We start from the raw sequence: 15,000 nt of genomic DNA on the forward strand, positions 1-15,000 counted from the left end.
AAACAAGCTCTGAAAATTAAAAATATAAAAATTATGATCAAAATTAAATTGTCGAAATCAATTTAAAAACACTTTCATCTTATTCCTTGTCGGGTCCTGATTCCAAAAACATATAGATATGATATGTTTGGATTGAAAACACGCTCAGAAAGTTAAAACGAAGAGAGGTACAGAAAAGCGTGCTATCCTTCTCAACGCAACTACTACCCCGCTCTTCTTGTCAATTTCACTGCCTTTGCCATGAGCGGTGGACTGACGATGCTACGAGTATACGGTCTTGCCGCGTTGCATTGCGTTCAGTTTCATTCTGTGAATTCGACAGCTACTTGACTAAATGTTGTATTTTCGCCTTGCGCGACTTGTTACTCTTTGAAAAACTACCCCCTGTGTGAATGTGTTATTCTGCACACTGCGGTTTTGTGACGCATGACGACATACACATTTGGCCTTATAGCTTATTCTCTTCTTTTTATGTTCTTCTCTTTCTTTTGGCGCCTTTTTATACGTTCCGTTTTTATACATGTATGCCAAATTGTTTTTTTCACGTAAATCATAGTGTCTTGGAACACTTTATAGCGTAACTCTACTCCTGTGTATATGCCAAATGCTTTACTTGCTTTTATCGCTAAGCTGCTTAGCGGTTCTGCTGTACTTAACCTTTCGGGGGAGAGAGAAACCAGGAGATAATTCGACCACTCCGACATTCTCGCTTCCCCATTTGTCTTTTGCAGCTGTGAGGTTGGGTGTGATCAATATATTCTGCCTTCGACACACGCGGCGGTTGTACCCATCGAGCGATTAGTGTTCCCTACATTTCGGTTAGCTGTTCCAGTTTTATATGCCTCGATCCTGCCCCCCCCCCCTCTCGTCCTCGCGACACACCCCTCCCCAAGTTCCACCCCAACCCCTCTTCTTCCTGTCTTTCATCCCATTCCATAGCCTTTGTATCCTTTTTATTCAATCGTTTGCGCCAGTGTCTGCTTTTGCCTCTGTTCTCTTTGCACCGTCCCCAAATATGTCCCCCCCTCCACCCCCCCCCCCCACCACCTTTCAGGACATTCCCGAGCGCACACACACACACACACACACACACACACACACACACACACACACACACACACACATACACAACAGTCCCAGCTTTACGACATGACTGGGACCAGCAGACAACAGGGCTTTTATTCACTAAGGTGCGACATTGACTGCGTCATGACGCCAACACTTGGCACATAAACGAAACTTTGTAAGATGCATTGTTTTTACAACTTCGCGCTTTTATGTCAGGTACACTTTGCCGACTGAGCACAACGCGCTGAGTTTTCAGTCGGAGCTGTAAACTGGATTGGAAGAGTCGCACATTGCGTCACATGTTGAAAATGTGATCTGTTTGAAAGCTGTAGCTTGAAAAAAAAAATCAACAACTGTACTAATAACTTGTCATTTCAGATTGACCTCGCCTTGACCTTTCACTTTAACGAAGATTAACCAGACTTAGAACGTTTGAAGTGTGCATGGATAACCCGTTCAAAGCTTTTGCTTAACCATATTCAATGATTGGATCATGTTCCATGTAGTACCCATACATATAACCCCGCTTGGACTTAATATTTTGACGAGCTTCAACTAGGCTTGCGTCATGCTTGGAGGTTATCAAACCCTTTAAGTATGTAAACTATCAAATTTGCAACATGAGAAACAACCTCAAATTTAAGTTGGTTTGTAGTTGTTGTGGCTGTGGTTGTGGTTGTTGTTGTTGTTGTTGTGATAAAGTTTGGTTTATGCACTGTGAATTTCTCAGGTGTGTAATACAAACATTTCAAATAAGTAAATCGGTTTCTCAGGTAAAGCTCACTTTGTCGGTCTTTGATCCTTACTGGAACAGAGAACAGGTGCAAAACATCATTGCAGCTATCGTATTGCAGACAGTTTTGTCTTCTTACAAAGTCATGGAGTGCGTGTATCTGTGCTTCGATACACAGACGTTCGGAGAAACACGAACGTCAAGTTCAAGTCAAACCAATTGACCCTGACACACACATTTTGACCCGTGCACAAGACGTGTGGATCGATAAACGAAGCCCAAATAAGAAATAATAATAAAAACAAAGAACATAGCAACAAGATATGCAAACATCTAACAAAGCCGAGCAAGCAGAATGACAGGTCTAATGAAAAACAAAGAGGCAATGAGTCGGAAACAAGATCGCGATTCTTTCCTTCGCTGCACGATGCAAATCTTCTGTGACCTTTGACCCAACGTAGCTTCCACATTCGATCACTAAGCTTAATGTTTACAACTGACAACCGAGGGGGTGGAATACTGAGAGGAACCTACAGAACTGTGCATCCTCAAACCTGACATACTTATCCCAACATTTTATGAACTCAAAACACAAAAAGTTGCTTTCACACGCCAGCTTTGATTGCAACAACGTAAAACATGTATTATCAAAACGGAACTTGTGTTTCAAAGCATGGCTCCCTGTGTTGATTTGGCACTTATTTTCTCACTATCAAAATGATGACCGAGATTATAAGACGTTTGATGGGTTGTTGACAGACCAGTTGTTCTGTCGGTCCGAGGGGGAGCATATCGTCTTTTGTTTCATATTTATTGACCAAGGCCGAAGGCCGCAGTCAATAAATATGAAACAAAAGTCGATATGCCCCCAGAGGAACGACAAAAAAGCTGGTCTGACAACAAACTACCAAACATCGTTAATCAGTTTCGTCGGCACGTATGTAGTTAAAGTGTGTATCCAAAGAAAACTGGTGGTGGTGGGGTGGTTGTTTTTTTTTTTGTTTTTTTTTTTTTTTGGGGGGGGGGGGAACAGCTGACTGGTTTGTGTTGTGTGTGGTATGTAGACCAGGTCAGGGGTCAAGGTTAGGTCAGATCGCGTGAAGGATTGTGGTATACATACAGTTATCACCGAGCTGCAGTTCGCCGATTCGGAGAAGACGACTCATGTTTTCACATTGTTCGGTTTCGTAGCTCCAGAAAAATAGATTAAGAAGATACCAAAGGAGATTTCCTACATGTTAATCTGCACAGCGTGTGTCCAATGTCTGCGCGAGGAAGCGCTGTCGAAAGCGCAGTGTCGATCTGGCCATCTGGCAGTCGTGTCCCCGTAAGTAGGCTACAGACAGACAGATCTCGATCTAGTGTCTCGCACTCTTGCACCGTATCACTTATGCTTACTGTGTGTGTGTGTGTGTGTGTGTGTGTGACGGAGTGATTGAGTTTGTGTAACTGTTTGTCGATTTCTTACGTGAGCCTTGGAGGCTTCGCCTCTTGTTTTTTGTTTATTTTTGCCAGTTTGCCAGTTCGCTTTTGGAACTTTGCAAAGCAGTGTCGTCTGTCTAGGGTCTGGGGAAACGCCAATGAAAAGATCCGAAGAATCCCCGAGCGTTTCTATTGGGTTTGCTTTTGATTATCCATGTATAACCTGCTTCCTGCAACTATGGTAACCGGGGATTTATTGCATGGGGAACATGATATTTATTTCCCAGGTGTTTGTGAATGAAAACTCGTGAAAATGATGACAAACTTTGTTATGCAAGTTATACAACTAACAGCGTCATGGAACTAATCAATTGTAGAGACACGGAATAGAATGGTATGAACATCCTTTTAGAATCTCTCGTTTCTTTACACCCCCGGTATAGGGGTGTGTATAGGTTTCGGTCGATGTGTTTGTTTGTTTGTTTGTGTGTTTGTGTGTGTGCGCGCCTTCGTGAGCGAGGCTGGTACTACATATTGTTCATACGAAATGACAAACACAGGTTACAAGCGATAACGCGCAAAAGTACTGGTTTATTATTTTACATCTGACACTAAGGTATCAGTAATGTATAGATATATAGTTACAGTACCACGTAATGCGATACTACGTATTGCGGTAAAAAACTTATGGACAGAAAGAAAAAGAGAAAAGAAAACAAATTATTAGACATGGCAAAAGTATCAAAAGCATTAACAAGACACGAGAAGTAAATACAAGAAAAATAAACAATCACAAGACAGGCGAAGACAAACAGACAAGAAAGTTACAATTACCAAACACTCGTTGGTTAGTCCTTCAACAACAATAAAGAGTTACGTTCTGTACGTTCAACAATAAAGAATTACGTTCCGTACGTTCAACAATACCATAAGCACTAAGAATACTCAAGAAACTTAGCATACATACGTTTAAAACCAAAATGGCTACTTTCAGAAAAATACAAAAACGTTGACTCATCAGGCCAGGAATACAAAGCAAACTGTCATACCAAAAAAGTCTAACGACAACGTTCCTGCGTTAATCAAAGTCACAAACAAGATATTTACTCATCCACTTTCCCTCAATAACGTTACAAGAAATAAGCCCGTTTACAAACGATCACCACAGACCGCAAGCTTCTTTTACCTAAATTCTTTTAACGTAAGGCTGAAAAAGTCGGAGAAAACGTTTCACTTCGAACTTCGTTAACCACAGATTTACACAAGTTATCATTATAAACATTAGCGACTTTCTAGTGTCTACAAAACATTGCTGTACGTTCACAACACTAGAACAGTTGAACACACAATAAAGAAACACTACAACAAGTCAGACTTTCAACTCACGTTATACATAAACAACTCACAAAGTCATTACAAAATGGCGACCAAAAACACAACACAAACAAGTAACAACAAAATTACCTTATGCGCTGTGTGGGTTGACCAGCAGTACCAAAACGTGTTGCCTCACGAACGAAGGGCACAAAACGATTCACACTTGAGAAACAACTGTCTCCAAGAACATTACGTTGACGTTAAAACATAAGAAACACTCCGTTGGTTCACTTGATAACCTTCATACGTTTACATCAAAACCAAACGCTTCCTAAAACCCTCAGATCGACTGACGAGACAGGAGTCAAGCAGCGGTATTTATGGAAACAAAAACCTAACATGGAATAGTTATTCAAAAGTCAGAGGTCACCGGATTGACCAACCAACAACATTCCTAAGACAGAATCGGGTGAAACTACTATTTTACAACCAATCAGTAACCGATCACGCACTCCGTGCATGCTCAAAACTTAAAACGGTATATTTAACAGAAAGAAGACCAAGGAACTAGCTGACATCACAAAGCTAAAAACACGTGAGTCACACGTATTCTAAAACTTGCAACGCAGATTCGCAGGGCTCACCTCAAAATCAAAACACGGAAAATAGCACGTGAATCTCACGGTGTTCTAAGACTAAACGACGCAGTTTGTGACGCTCCGACCAAAACCAGGTCACAACAACTGAACAAGGAGCACGTGAATCTCACGTAAAAATATTAACGCTCCACAAAACGGGTCACAACAAGGTGCTACAATAAAAACACGGTTTACTTCTTTTTACATCGTGCAATGGCTTGAGCAAACGTAATTACAACAAAAAGTAGGTGAATGCATGCCACATCGGCATGCACACTCCCACCGGAAATTATATTAATATAATTTACTTCAAAAACCTTTGTACAAACATATTCCTTATATCAAAAGAAGAATAACGCAGATTTAGACATTTCCAATTTACAACTCAAAATCATTGTGTTGCAAAACATTTACACAGCACTATTACGGTTCAATCATTTTCAGTGTTTCAACACATCTCGTTTCAACTAAATGCCACTGGTCATTTACTCGACGGCATAAAGAAAACGCACCACTTAAAACATAAATGTCCGTTACATCATCTGGTATAAAAACAAACCGCAACAATCTACAACTGTCAAATTGGAAAAACACTCCAACGTTCAATGTTCTTTCAGTTCGCCTACACAGCTTTGTCTTCGTGATTTTCACGATCTACTAACACAGTCATTTTGTGAATAGGTCGCTCTAATATGCGACTATCACCAGTGGGACGGCCGTGATTGTCTAGAGCCTTTGTTCCAACATGCACTTTCACTCGTCTGACCAGTCCATCAGATCCAGGCATCACCTCGATTACACGAGCCATGCACCACTCTGATCTGCACAAGTTCTGGTCATGCAAGACAACAACATCTCCCACCTGTACGTTTGCCTGGGGACGTTGCCAGACACGACGTTTCTGCAAGAGTGAAAGGTACTGGCTCTTCCATAGCAGCCAGAATTCGTCTGCCATCCGCTGGACACAGCGCCAACGTTTCCTGGCGTACAGGTCTGGATCTTCAAACACACCAGGGGGCGGAAGGATGGCACCTGACTTCATGGTAAGGACGTGGTTGGGGGTCAAAGGGCGTGGTCCATCTGCCGATTCCAATGCCAGTTTGAACTCGTTGCATGCACCTACAAAGTTCGTTCCTTTGTCACACCAAATGCGTGATATGTTTCCTCGCATGGAGACAACAATGCGTAGGGCGTTGATGAAGGAATCACTTGACATGTCATCCAGGGTTTCAATGTGGATTGCCCTAGAGGCAAAACACGTCACGATCAGCCCGTACAAGATTAATGTCATGACCTTGACGCAGTCATCACGGTACCCTCGTTTTTTCTGGCGTTTCAGGCCCTTCAGATGCTTGACTGCGGCACTTCTGTTGTCGGGGAGGGACGGTTTCTCTGGTCGAAATGGTAAGGGCATCTCGTAGTGACCAGCTTCGTTGATCTTCACGTTTTCCTTCACGATCTTCGCAAACTTTACATCGTCCTGGGACATGGATCCTGAGTCACTTGCAAAGTCTCTTTCCATAACATGTAATGGGTCAGTACACGAGACTTCGTCCACCTGTACCTTGTAGACGTGAGCTACACGTTCTTCTTCCCTCGATCCTGGCTTGACGATGACGCGCATGGACGAGGCTATGCCATCAAAGGCGACGGAATGCGGTGCCTTGCCGACGATGCTCCAACCTAACTTAGTCTCTACTGCGAATGGCAGTCCTTGGACAACGTTTAGGGGCATGAGGGCTTCAGCGCAGTCGTAGCCAATGAGGAGGCCTGCTTCGCAGTCAGGGTACAAGGGGGGCAGTTTAGGAGACAGGTGTTGGAGATGTGGGTAAGCTTTGACAGTCTCTGAGGTGGGGATATGAGTGGGGTCAACGGTCAGGTAAGGTCGTGAGATGGCAGAAGGGAGCCTGACAAACTCACTGGAGGTAGGAGAGCGGACACGCAATCCAGAGTACTTCCTGCCGGAGACCACAGCATTGTCCTCAGTCAGTGTGGAGACCCTGAGTGTAGTCGGCTGCGATTTGGCTTTAACTTCTTCAGCCACTGACTGCACTACAAAAGTGGCGTTGGACATAGTGTCCAGTAGTGCGTACGTCAGCACTTCTACGTTGGGGTTAGAGTCACTGGAAACGAGAACGGGAACGATCATAGACGTGAAACCGATGCTGTTTTCCTCGCTGGCCTTAAGAGCAGACACCGTAGGGGTCGACGATGTCAGTGGCTCTTGAACGTCAGCAGCAGAGGTACGGTAATTGTTCTTGTGTTCACTCGCCCCTTTGTTTTCACTCATACTGTTCTGATACTTGAAATTGTCATCATGAAGACAAGTGGGATGAGCCTTCTTGCACTTCTTGCACGTCTGTTTCTGCATACATTGACGGCTCTGGTGATCCTTACTTCTGAGACATCCGTAGCAGATACGGTTCTTGAACAGAAAATCTCGTATCTCAACCAGAGGCTTCACTATGAGTTCCTTACATGTCCCAGCGTCATGGTCCGGAAGTTGACAGTGCAGACATGCGGTGACATCCTCTGTCAGGGTTGACAGGTTCGTTGTGAACTTTCTTGGTGTCCCCGATGCACTTGTCAAGCCGAAAACAGGGTCGTTAGAAATGTCTGCTTCGAGGGTAATGAACGACACGAGTTCATGGAACAGAGGATACCTCTTCTTTTCAACCTTGGTTCGAGCAACTGTTCTAGACCATCTGTGACTCATCCAGTCTGGGAGCTTTCCGACGATCTTCCGTAAGTACTGGGCATCATCCAGGATGCTCAGTCCACCAACTTCCTGGGCAGCAACGGAACATTGCTGCAAGAAATCGGCCAGACTTCTGAGTCCCTTGGGATCCTTGCTTTTGACTGGGGTCCATTCGTCCAGCTTGGTCCGGAAAGCTTGCGAAACGACGTATGAGTTGCCGAACCGATTTTCCAGCACTTCCATGGCTCTCTCGTAGGCATCACCTTCTCTTAGCAGAAAGAAGCCGGTCACGGCCTCCTTTGCTTGACCTCCGATGTACCGTTGCAGATACAATAACTTCTCACTGCTGGTTATGTTTTGTCTCTCGATGAGGAACGAAAACGACGACCTCCAAATTGGATATTGGAGAGGGTCACCAACAAAAATGCACGGCTCCTGCATCGGCAAACGGTTGATCATCAGAGCGTCTGATAGGGTTTTGGCGAGAGAGTCCATAGGAGTGTCCTGCTTGGCAGGAGTAGCAAGTGGACGTTGGTAGTACGCAGACGGGGGGTAGGAGGCAAATGGACGATCTGCATGACATTCCTTGTCAAAGTTCATGTACGCAGGGGGCCTTGCGTTTTCGTTTCCCCAGATAACTTTGGGGGTGGTCTGATGTGGGTCCAGGAATGTGGGCACGAAAGGCTCTGGTTTGGGATGTAGGTGGGTATCATAGGGGAAACAGGGTGGGGTAACTTGAAAACGTCTGTGGTCCATGCGTTGGTGACGTTCTTCTGGGAAGTAGGTGTGTCGTTCTTGCGTCTCATCACCTTCCCTTGTCTCTGGTAGGTGATAGGACCAACCTGTGTGGTCGAGATCAGGCGGGCGAGGGCCTGTGACGCTTGTCGTTGAGTGTCCAACGTTGTGCAGAGGCGGCTGACCAGTGTATGCACCGAGAGGGTGCTGCAGTGTGGTCAGCAGCGCTGTAGGCCGCATGGAGGATGTAGTTGCAGCCGTCGTGTAGTTGGGTGTGGAGGGCTCCCGATGGATGAAAGGAGCGCTCGTTCCGGCGTGATGGGGGGCGTTGACATCCTCTCTACGTTGAGGTCCGTACGCCTCGTAGGTGGCGTTGTTGGTAGTAGCGGCGCTTGTAGAGGCGCTGACTCCAACGACGAGGTCCACGACAGGTAACGCGTGCTGTCGTGGCTCAGTCGTTGTGGTTCCTGCGACGAAGTTGGTGACAGCAGCGTTGACGTTGACAGTCGAGATGTCATGGGTGCTGGCGGCTTGGCAGACAGGAACAGACGTGAAGTCCATGGCTGGCTGGTGTGTCCTTTGGTCAGCAATGACGGCAGCTTGACAGACAGGAACAGACGTGGCGTCCAAGGCTGGCTGGTGTGTCCCTTGGTCAGCAATGACGGCAGCACCTGTCCCTATTCCTATCGCTGTTTGCTCATTGTTTAGAGGAGGGGCTACAAGACTGTACAAGGGAACGAAAGGACGAGGGTGGAACCTAGTGTTCAACAAATCAACTGACGGTAGATCAGGGAGATCCTGCTGAACGGATTCACCTTGTTCCAATACTTGTAACATAGCTTGTTGTTCTCTTAAGCTAATTTTCAATTCGGTGGACTGAATTTGTCTCAAAGCCTTTTTCTGTTTAATATCTTCAAGAGCTGCTTCAGCTGCGTCCTCGGCCTGTCTAGCTGCTATTCTCTCAGCTTCCTTAGCCTGCCTAGCTGTGTCTTCGGCCTGCCTAGCTGCTGTTCTTTCAGCTTCCTTAGCCTGCCTAGCTGCTTCTTCGGCCTGCCTAGCTGCTGTTCTCTTAGCTTCCTTAGCCTGCCTAGCTGCTTCTTCGGCCTGCCTAGCTGCTTCTTTTTCAGCTTCCTTAGCCTGCCTAGCAGTTTCTTCGATCAGCCTAGCTGCATTTCTCTCAGCTTCCTCAGTCTGCCTAGCTGCTGTTCTCTCAGCTTCCTCAGTCTGCCTAGCTGCAGTTCTCTCAGCTTCCTCAGTCTGCCTAGCTGCAGTTCTCTCAGCTTCCTCAGTCTGCCTAGCTGCTGTTCTCTCAGCATATTGTTGTTGTAAGAGATCCAGTTCACTAAACTGAGCTTCCTTTATTGCGTCACCTTCCACTTTTATGGCCAGGGATGCAGCCTCTAGTTTAAGAGCCAATTTAGTGTCTTCAGAGCTAACACTTTTAGAGCGGAGAGACTCGGCGCGAGAAGCTACTTGGCTACCTGATCTCCTGATACCTGACTTGTGGCTAGCTGACTTGTGGATGGCTGAAGTAATGCTAGCTACTTTATGAATGGCAGACTTAACACTGGCTGACTTGTGGGTGGATGACCCAACGCTAGGTGTAACACTGCTATGCCTGGAAGTAGGCTCCTTAGCCACCTGCACACTAGTCGTTTGTCTGTCAAGAGCTCGATCAATGTCAAACATAATGTTCTGAACTGTTCTCTGAACATCATCCCAACTTTCCTGAATGGTTTCACCGCTACCAATACTACGAAGACCTTTCTCTATGTCACCAAGATCCTTGTACATGCTCAAAACAATTTGTTTTTGACTGGTTAACGACTCTTGATTAGGAGTTTCTTGGTTAAGCTCTGTTACTACCTCACCGATTGCTCGTTCCAAGAATGTTCGTTGTCTTGCAAAGTTTCTAGTTTTGATCTCAATCTGGTACTCTCTACCTTTTTCAGTAGGCTTAATGTCACGCCTAGGCCTTTGAGAATGTTCATCTTCATCGCCGTTAATGTCATAACCTGAAGCTTCCAATGGTTTATCTGCTGGAATCTCTTCCATTACAATGTTCGCTTATTCAAAAGCACTAAAAACCTACATAAGGTTTATCTGTTTATAAAGTAAAATGAATCGATCTGAGGGTCGTTTGGGATAATACACAAAAGTCACAAAAGATGCGCCGGATATGGAGTAGGAAGATCTCTAACCGACAAGTTGATCTGTGTCAAACTATGGTTCACTAACACAGTGACAGGTAACAATAAAGTCTTTTGCTGGTTATCAACAGCTACGTTTACGTTCATTGAGCGTCAATAACAAAAGTTCTTTACATTCACTTGGCTGGACTTCAGCTAAAGTTCTGTACTAGGCATCAGCAGCTAAGTTGTTTACTTCAGCTAAAGTTCTTTCACTGGGCATCAGCAGCTAAGTTGTTTACTTCAGCTAAAGTTCTTTCACTGGGCATCAGCAGCTAAGTTTTTTACTGGACGACAGCAACTAAAGTTTTTTACTGTGCGCGCCTTCGTGAGCGAGGCTGGTACTACATATTGTTCATACGAAATGACAAACACAGGTTACAAGCGATAACGCGCAAAAGTACTGGTTTATTATTTTACATCTGACACTAAGGTATCAGTAATGTATAGATATATAGTTACAGTACCACGTAATGCGATACTACGTATTGCGGTAAAAAACTTATGGACAGAAAGAAAAAGAGAAAAGAAAACAAATTATTAGACATGGCAAAAGTATCAAAAGCATTAACAAGACACGAGAAGTAAATACAAGAAAAATAAACAATCACAAGACAGGCGAAGACAAACAGACAAGAAAGTTACAATTACCAAACACTCGTTGGTTAGTCCTTCAACAACAATAAAGAGTTACGTTCTGTACGTTCAACAATAAAGAATTACGTTCCGTACGTTCAACAATACCATAAGCACTAAGAATACTCAAGAAACTTAGCATACATACGTTTAAAACCAAAATGGCTACTTTCAGAAAAATACAAAAACGTTGACTCATCAGGCCAGGAATACAAAGCAAACTGTCATACCAAAAAAGTCTAACGACAACGTTCCTGCGTTAATCAAAGTCACAAACAAGATATTTACTCATCCACTTTCCCTCAATAACGTTACAAGAAATAAGCCCGTTTACAAACGATCACCACAGACCGCAAGCTTCTTTTACCTAAATTCTTTTAACGTAAGGCTGAAAAAGTCGGAGAAAACGTTTCACTTCGAACTTCGTTAACCACAGATTTACACAAGTTATCATTATAAACATTAGCGACTTTCTAGTGTCTACAAAACATTGCTGTACGTTCACAACACTAGAACAGTTGAACACACAATAAAGAAACACTACAACAAGTCAGACTTTCAACTCACGTTATACATAAACAACTCACAAAGTCATTACAAAATGGCGACCAAAAACACAACACAAACAAGTAACAACAAAATTACCTTATGCGCTGTGTGGGTTGACCAGCAGTACCAAAACGTGTTGCCTCACGAACGAAGGGCACAAAACGATTCACACTTGAGAAACAACTGTCTCCAAGAACATTACGTTGACGTTAAAACATAAGAAACACTCCGTTGGTTCACTTGATAACCTTCATACGTTTACATCAAAACCAAACGCTTCCTAAAACCCTCAGATCGACTGACGAGACAGGAGTCAAGCAGCGGTATTTATGGAAACAAAAACCTAACATGGAATAGTTATTCAAAAGTCAGAGGTCACCGGATTGACCAACCAACAACATTCCTAAGACAGAATCGGGTGAAACTACTATTTTACAACCAATCAGTAACCGATCACGCACTCCGTGCATGCTCAAAACTTAAAACGGTATATTTAACAGAAAGAAGACCAAGGAACTAGCTGACATCACAAAGCTAAAAACACGTGAGTCACACGTATTCTAAAACTTGCAACGCAGATTCGCAGGGCTCACCTCAAAATCAAAACACGGAAAATAGCACGTGAATCTCACGGTGTTCTAAGACTAAACGACGCAGTTTGTGACGCTCCGACCAAAACCAGGTCACAACAACTGAACAAGGAGCACGTGAATCTCACGTAAAAATATTAACGCTCCACAAAACGGGTCACAACAAGGTGCTACAATAAAAACACGGTTTACTTCTTTTTACATCGTGCAATGGCTTGAGCAAACGTAATTACAACAAAAAGTAGGTGAATGCATGCCACATCGGCATGCACAGTATGTTTGTGTGTTTGTGTTCGCATATAGATCTCAAGAATGAACGGACCGATCGTCACCAAACTTGGTGAACAGGTTCTATACATTCCTGAGACGGTCCTTACAAAAATTGGGACCAGTCAAACACACGGTTAGGGAGTATTGGTGGATTAAGATTCTACAAGAACTTATAGAGAAACATATTCATGGTCAAAGGGAAATAACCTTCTCAGTTGGTGGCAGTGAGAATGGGTGCAGTGAGAATGGTTATTTCCCTTTGACCAACGGGGGTGTTTTTCATACCTCGAAGGAATTTCTTGTTTTGTTTGCTAATAAATGGTCGGATGAATTTCCGGATGAATTAATTTCTTAGAAAGCAAACTCACAACACAACACAGTCACGGCGTTGAATGTTGGTATGTGACCGAGCAGAGGGGTGGTTTTTGCCCGTGTACAAGCCTAGCCAGCCCTGAGATGGCGAGCCGGAATGTTTTGAGGAGAAGGAGTGTATCCGACTTTAAGACGAGACATCAAACATAAACGAATCAACCGGGTTCTATTGGTCGATTCGGTGTATCCACCATCAGCATCATCAGAATCATCAGCGCTCTCTTATAATCTAGCATGACCCGTAGTCTCCTGCACCCCCAGGCACCAAAATAATGATCGTTATCATCTGATACGGCGATTCAACTCTCTCTTACCAACGTCGGGAAAAAAAACATTCGCGTTGGTCAATGTTGTTGGGATTCTGGGATATGTTTCTGTCATCCTACTTTACTGCTTTCTCTGTCGGTCTGCTTCGGTGTCTGTGTCTGTCTCGCTCCCTCTCTCTATCCCTCTCTGAATCTGTCTCTGCCTCTGCCTCTGCCTCTGTCTCTGTCTCTCTGTCTCTCTGTCTCTCTCTCCCTCTCTCTCTCTCTCTCTCTCTCTCTGCTTCTGCCTCTTTTTCTCTGTCTGACAGCATGATAAACTCGTGCAAAGAAACGCAATTTAAAAAAAAAGTATTTACATTTATTTGAATTAGTAGACTAACGTCATTCCTGTTACAGTAAGCAACCATAATCATACGGCACTCAAGAAGCTTTGGTTGACAACTGAACTTGACAGCAGATAGTTAAATTATACACGTATATGTGTGTCTCTGTCTGTCGTTTCGTCTGTCTGTCTGTCTGTTTGTCTATCTGGGTTTCTGTCTGTCTGTCTGGCTGTCTGTCTGTCTGTCTGTCTGTCTTCTCCTCCATATTTCTGCCTGTATTGTTTGACAGCTTTCTATTTGCCAGCCCGTTAGATGCAGCACTCGGTGGATGAGAAACTAACACAGCGTTCTGTGCAAACAGTGGCGATGTGTTTGCCCCCGTATCGCCATGACTTGTGTTTGCTTGCACAAACTCCACAGGGGCGAGGCCGGGACACACAACAAACACAACATAACACAACACGAGTATTATGTCTACACCCCCCCCCCCCCCATCCCCCGTGTGTTCCTCTCCTGCAAAACATGTATTTTCTTGCCACAAACCGAGAACCTTTTTTTTTAGGGGGGGGGGGTGTTGTTAGGTGGGTCTGTGCATTTTCGAGGGAAGCAAAGTCAGGAATGTTATCAGAGCCAGAACTAGAATAGTTTGCGAAAACTCACGAATTTGCAGTTATCAGCAGAACATTCATATAACATTAAAACTGTCGAGTCAATAACGTTTATTGTACACTCCAGCAATCTTTTTATTATCAATTTGACACAAAATATTTGTGTCATGCAGTTGACGAAGCTGGGAAACAAAATAAACACCTTATTTTCTTAAATGAATGGTAACATTTCCGATACGCTTGGTTTTAGTGCCAGAAGTACGATACTAAAGATACGGCCATTGGACAGTACTGACTAAGGCAGACAGCAACAATCAAGCATCCAGTGATTCAGTAAATTCAGAAAACAACTTTCGGAAGAAGATGATATGTTCTTTCCCACAGGCTTGTACCTTTGGGGCTAGCGTTATTAGTGCGCTCACTGGATCGGGAGGAAGGGCACCTAGCCACAGGAGGGGAAGTGCCGGGGTTGTTGGTGCCCTATCTTAACTTTCAGAACAAACAGACAAACAGACAGATATAGATAGAATGACTGACGGACAATTGGTACTGACAGATTGACAGAGAAAGAGAGAGAGAAAGGAAA

General features: G+C 44.2%; 1 protein-coding gene across 1 annotated transcript in view; it reads right to left on the reverse strand.

The window, feature by feature from the left end:
• The window catches only part of LOC138951219 (aminopeptidase N-like), a 123,838-nt gene that overhangs the window by 91,082 nt on the left and 17,756 nt on the right, over positions 1–15,000 (reverse strand). The window lies entirely within an intron of this gene.

Source organism: Littorina saxatilis, linkage group LG16 (assembly GCF_037325665.1).
Source record: "Littorina saxatilis isolate snail1 linkage group LG16, US_GU_Lsax_2.0, whole genome shotgun sequence".
NCBI classification, from domain to species: domain Eukaryota; kingdom Metazoa; phylum Mollusca; class Gastropoda; order Littorinimorpha; family Littorinidae; genus Littorina; species Littorina saxatilis.